Source organism: Amphimedon queenslandica, unplaced genomic scaffold, assembly GCF_000090795.2.
Source record: "Amphimedon queenslandica unplaced genomic scaffold, v1.1 AMPQUscaffold_13480, whole genome shotgun sequence".
In the NCBI taxonomy this organism is placed as follows: domain Eukaryota; kingdom Metazoa; phylum Porifera; class Demospongiae; order Haplosclerida; family Niphatidae; genus Amphimedon; species Amphimedon queenslandica.
The window spans coordinates 313676-319837 of record NW_003546284.1 but is presented as its reverse complement, the minus strand read 5'-3'; the positions used below and the strand labels follow the sequence as shown (position 1 = coordinate 319837).

Sequence of the window (6162 nt, the reverse complement as noted above, 5' to 3'; positions counted from 1 at the left end):
GGGAGAGAGGAGAAATAAAGGACAGTGATGATGGGGAAGAAACAGGGGCTGAAAACGAAACAGAGGGGACAGAAGAGATGGAGGCGGGTGAAGACACAAGCACGGGATGGGAGACAGAGAGAGAGAAGGGAAAGAAATTCAAAGTAACAATGGAGCATTAATGTAAACAATAATAACTTAATCTCTTTTTGTTAGAAGAAAAGGAGACAACATAGGGGTAAAGGGAAGCAGGGACGAGGTGGAGGGAGAGGAGCAGGAAGAGGAGGTGGCCAAAAAAGAGGGGGAGGTGGCCAAGGAAGAGGTGGAGGTGGCCAAGGAAGAGGGGTAGGTAGCCAAGGAAGAGGAGGAGGCCCCGCTACAACAGTAATTGAAAGAAACATCATTAAACATAACAATAACAACAAATCTTTCATAGGATTCATCCACAAGTGCAAAGACCATGAACTATTTTAACGTTACATGTAAACAACTTAATTAAACTTCTAAATAAAAATATTATTTATTACCTGTAAACTCAAGGAAAAGCGATGGCTGGATTTGAATGAAGTATGTGGATGATCTGTGTTCAAAACAGTCCATAAAGAGGACTTTTAGCACTAGAAGACGTAATAATAATTCTATAACTTGGTAATAAAAAACATACTAGTATTTGAAGTCAACATGAATGGCAGGGCTTTAGACAACTCTTAAGAGGCCATTATACAAGAAAAGATAGTTCAAATGCTGTCAAAAGCGAGTCAAAAGTGCTTCTTTCTTCATTCCCCGTTTATGAATTGATTTGGGTGTGGTTTTACGTGGTGGGCTTGGTTTCATTTACTTCGTGAACGGGCATGACACGGAAACATTGCAAATAACTTAAAATGGCTTTGTCTCTGTACTAGTATTCCAGAGCAATCGTCCAAACAGCGTCCCTAACTTCCAAATTTTATTGCGCATTGTCATAAACGGGATATTGCTGGAAAGGAAATTTTTTTCTCTATCTGTGAGTACCAAAAACTGATTTTACCAAAATCCCGCAGATAGCCTGGTTTTCTCATATCGGGTCACATTTATTGTTGAAATTGTATTATTGTAATAAAACAAAAATCAATTATGACTCAAATTACATCATTTATTAGCTGCACGTGTTTCCCAGAGTGCCACTGGAAGTCTGGCGGTGTTCAGAACGAAGTGATCTAGGGCAGTGCACCAGACCCGAAATCCTGCCACTCAAATGTCAAAAAGGGATCGGGTCCGGCTATGTGAGACTACATTTTTTGTTCCATGTTGACTATGTATTAATGTCGTGCTGTATTAATTAGTCTTAGAATGAGTACATAATAATAGGGAGAGTGTCGTACAGACTTATGCCGGCTGCTACATTCTAGCATATTATTTATTTGACTCTCAATGTGAAAATTGGCAGAGTCTTTGTGTCTTTAATTGCCTGTCACTGCAACAGGCTTGTCTTTCCAAATGTCAAGCAACTATTAAGCTTTCTAAACATAGATAGCGAAAGAAGTCATCTTTTACCAATATGATGTCTTCCAACTTGTTTCAGCCTCATAAAAGTGCTCATGGTGAATCCTCTCACGCCTATAATAATTGTAAATGTGTGAAATGTTAGATTCTTATATATCAAAGAAATATACTGATGTAAACAACATGCCATTATATAGCAAGCTGCTGTAGGTTGTTGGATACTCTCCCGAATATTATGTAATCTTGGTGTTACTAACAAGGAAAGATTATTTCGTTCACCCCAAGGGTGAGACTATAAGCTAAGTATACATGACAATGCAATATTGTTGTTTTTGTGCTTCTTAACTTGTCTTATTGAAGTTTAAGTGCCATGCAAATGTAGATACTTGATGGTGGTTGGTAATTGTTAGCAAGTTTGCCATAGCATACAGCAGTTTTTGGAGAAAAATCTCTTTTCACATTTGCTCTACAAAGAACTGTTGAAACTATGACTGGAAGTGCAAAATGGTGGTAAGAAACTTCTATGATTGATGAATACAGACAAACACTATGAGTGTTAGCGAGGAAAGCCATACATGTAATGAAGTGTAGCATTGATATTACATGATGGCAGTTTGGAATCACTATTAGCCTACATGTAGCTGATTGAGATTGAATTGGCACCAGCAACGCAATATTACTTTGCTTATTGTCACATTTTAATTTTATTCCTTTTCTTTATTCCAGAGACAGCTTTGTTGCTAATGAATCGGCATTCATCTCGCCCTCCTTTTGTAAACATGCCAGAGAAAAACACCCAGGAATAAGGAGATAAATAGTCCCTTACGACATGTGGGCACTGTTTATTTTTGATATGGCCTAATCTTTCTGGGAAGATCCTGATCATCATAAAGAATATGTTGTGACACGTTTAGGTCGTCAACTTAATTGAAATGTCTGGGCTTTTGGTTTCGATGTTCATGTTGATATCCTAGGGAACTTACTTGAAAATAAAACTCTTGGTAAGCAGGGTTTCATACTAGAATTTCTATTTTGGGTAGGTTAAACCGAGGTGGCAGAAGGTTGCCCGGAACATTATAGATTTGAGGTTTCCATATTGTGATTTTTTGCTAAATGCTAATCTTGGACAAGCCATTATAAACATTATCTCATATACAAATTAAGGACTTTTTAATTTTTTTGGTTTCAGAACTTTCATTCCTGCAATTAAAAATTTTGGGATAAAATACGATGATATGCTATTTGATGGAAGCAGGGAAACCTGAAGTTTGAAAGAACACTAAATTTTTGGTGATTGGCTGGTTTTAATTCAGACCATGCCACAGGCTATGGTTTAAATGTGGTAGATTTTTGTTTTAGTGGTTGCACTGGATTCACAAAAATTATTTTGTTCACAATACATGCATAATGGTGCTAGATCTAACTATGGTAGCTGTATGCATTTTAGTTATTTTTGCATTTAATGTCACAAAAGTACATCATGAGACTCATTTGTGAAACCATAATGTCACTATGTGCTTTATTTTTCCTTTGATTTATGTTAGTCTTAATGACCCTGAGACATATTTCTAAGAAGACTAAGATAGATCTATCAAAGCAATTAAAGCATTGAATTGTTTATGATTGCATGTGTGATATCACAATCAATACTCTATTACTGACTATGTATTGTTCATATGGAAGTGTTGCATGACATTATCTATTGATTTATTATTCCTGTTCATTGGCTACTGCAACAATAACTTTGCCACTACAACTCTCTGGATTAGTCGATGTTATACATGCCGATCATCGATGTTTCAAGAATGACTTTTAAAGCAGCTTTGCTGCAATTGCAGTCTTAGTTTTCTAACTTTACTATGGGTCATTTCTAAACCAACATGAGGAATGTCCATTCTTACTTTGACAAACTGAAGAAAGTGGCACAGGTACGTGTAGTATTAACCTATACTCAATTGTAAGTGTGTAACCACTTTTGTTTTTTTTTCTCATGAAGCACTACTGAGGATAGTTGTAGTAGTCTCATTGTATCTATAAAACTCTCAAACATTAAATGTAAACCAAATGATGATAAAACCAAGTGTGTTGTAAAAAATGACCATTGTAGTAGTGGTCTGATTGTATCTATAAAACTCTCAAGCATTAAATTAAAGACAACTAATCCAAAAAAGATTATGTCATCTTTACTTATGAAGAGCCTCCCAATCCAGATAATGTAAGGAGGAGACAAAGGGATTATGTTTATTACACTGCTAATGAAGAAGTTCAAAGAAGGTGGTGTGAGATATTGAACCTTAATTTTGTAACAGCTGCTAGAATCTTACCTGGCAGTCCAACAACACCATTGTCAGATGAAAGAGTTCTTAATGGTACTCTTGATGTCCCTGGTGATGGGAACTGTTTATTTTATGCCCTTTCATATCTCATTACTGGGTCCATTTCTCAGCATTATGAATTACGTAGAGCAATTGTTAGTAATATGCCAAACTTTGAAGAAGAATTGTTTAATAGTACATTAAGTGCAACCAGATATTTAAGCATATATGATTACATAAATAAGTCAAAAATGTATAGAAATTATGTGTGGGCCACTGACACAGATTATTACACTAACAGTATTATTAGGTATAACCATTATATTCATATTCACTCACTCCTACTTTGTTGGCTGGGCTAGATATGGAACCCAGGTGTTGTATCGCATTCCTTGTGATACTACTACACCTGCTTTGTATTTGAAGAGTGTTGGTACTAATCATTTCCAAGCAGTTAAGTCTGTTAATATTTCTTAAAGCATTGATTGTTGATGGAAAGTGGGTATGGTGAGTGGGAGGTCCATCATCTTTAAAACATTGGTTGTTTAATGCGACTTTTATTTCACTGCATGTGCAATGTGAGTGTGTGTAAAAACATGGTGCATATCCACCTATTATTGCTCAGTATGAAGTGATCAAACTGCATTCAGGATGTGAGATAAATCAATGTATAACAGTGAATATTGATTACTTGTTGCTATAATGGACAGGGAGAGGGTGTGAAAGAGGTTTACTGTTCATTAGAGTTTAGCATTGATTCAATTTTGTGTGACTATCATTTATGTAGGACAGAGGGTTAGGAAGGGAGGAAGCTGTCATTATCATTTCCCGATCTTGTTTGGGGCTTGTACTACATGTTTATAACAAATATCAGGTGCTTATGGATCAAGGGTGCTCTGACAAATTTTGAAGGACAAGAAAAATTTAGAGTAACAATAAAAGTTCTCATTTTACATGTAGTATCATTCAAACAGTGATTTGGTACATATATTAATGATCATCATACATGTCAATGCTGCCATCAATGCTGTGCTCATTACATATATGTAAATGCTTGCCAGCTGATGTTGTGCATAATGCTGCCATCAATGCTGTGCGCATTATTAAGTTAATGCTTGCCGGCTGATGTTGCACATTTGAATGATGCTGCCATCAATGCTGTGCGCATATTAAATGCTTGCCAGCTGATGTTGCGCATTATTTGTTGATGATTGTTGTAAATATGTGCATGTTCACATTAACAAAAAATATTGTTTGCACATTGGAAATTCTTCATGTGCACAATGTTATTTTATATTAAGCAGGTCATGAAAGTATCTTAAATGAGAATATCATTAGTAAGCAATATGATGTCTAAAATGCATGCCATTTATGATCCAATCAGTAACGTTGTAGATGCTACCATTATCATTATTAGTTAGTATGTCACATGCATACTGTTTATAGGTACTTTACGTACTTGGCACAAGGACTACAATGTGGTGTTAAAAGTGAGGTTTGATGTGATTGGTAAGTGCTATTGTTATTATTAGCCTGTGAGTTTACATTGCTTGCTTTTGATATGTTTCTATTACTATGCTTTACAGGTAATTAGAGCTGGAAATGATTTGCTGATTCAGCAATACTTTTGCTTGATATTGGAATGTGAAATATAATTAAAGGCAATTCTGGATTTAGATTGTTGAAACTAAATTAATTTCTTTCTTAATGTTTTGTTGCAGCTCCTTGATCAGTAGTTGTATCATGCAGTAGTAGGTGCCAGTTTACATCTGTATAGGTTTCATATTACTGTAGTCTTAGCAATGGAATATGTAGTTAGGCAAAGAGTATTGTGAAATGTCTTATGTATTTTTGTTATAGGTTATGATTCTAGGTTACATACTGTAGATTAGCTTGATGATTATATCATTAATAATGGCCACAGTAAGTACTTTCTTTAGTCAATATAAATGAATGCTTGCCAATGCATCTTTTATTGTGTGCCATTAACAATACTAAAATAATTGTTTGCACATTGGAATGTATTCATGTGGTCTATTAATGTGTATTTCCACAATGCAGGTCTCGTAAACTGCGGAAAAGTGTAAGAGCTGTGAGCAAGAAAGTGGCAACTGAAGCTGAATGTAAACTTAAATAGTTTCAGAACCGGACATAGATCTTAGTAATGACAACTAATGATTAATAATTATGAGTTAGGCTATGAATATAATTAATGATTCAAAAATTCAAAAACTGATTTTATAATGCGGTAGGTGTCCTTATGGTTCTTATTTCAAAATTCTTTTCTTCCATTAATGAACTGATACCTAAGGCAAAATTTATAATTATGAATAAAAAGGATTATTAATTAATAAAATTTAATAAAAAGTATGGAAACAAGTAAATA

The 6162-nt window shown here is 35.0% G+C and overlaps 1 long non-coding RNA gene across 1 annotated transcript; it reads left to right on the top strand.

Moving 5' to 3' along the window:
• Nucleotides 1-5428: 5428 nt before the first annotated feature.
• Nucleotides 5429-5858, top strand: LOC109580732 (uncharacterized). Its single transcript, XR_002184334.1, has 3 exons — nucleotides 5429-5590; nucleotides 5637-5699; nucleotides 5838-5858. It is a non-coding gene; the product is annotated as an uncharacterized LOC109580732 (long non-coding RNA).
• Nucleotides 5859-6162: the final 304 nt, after the last annotated feature.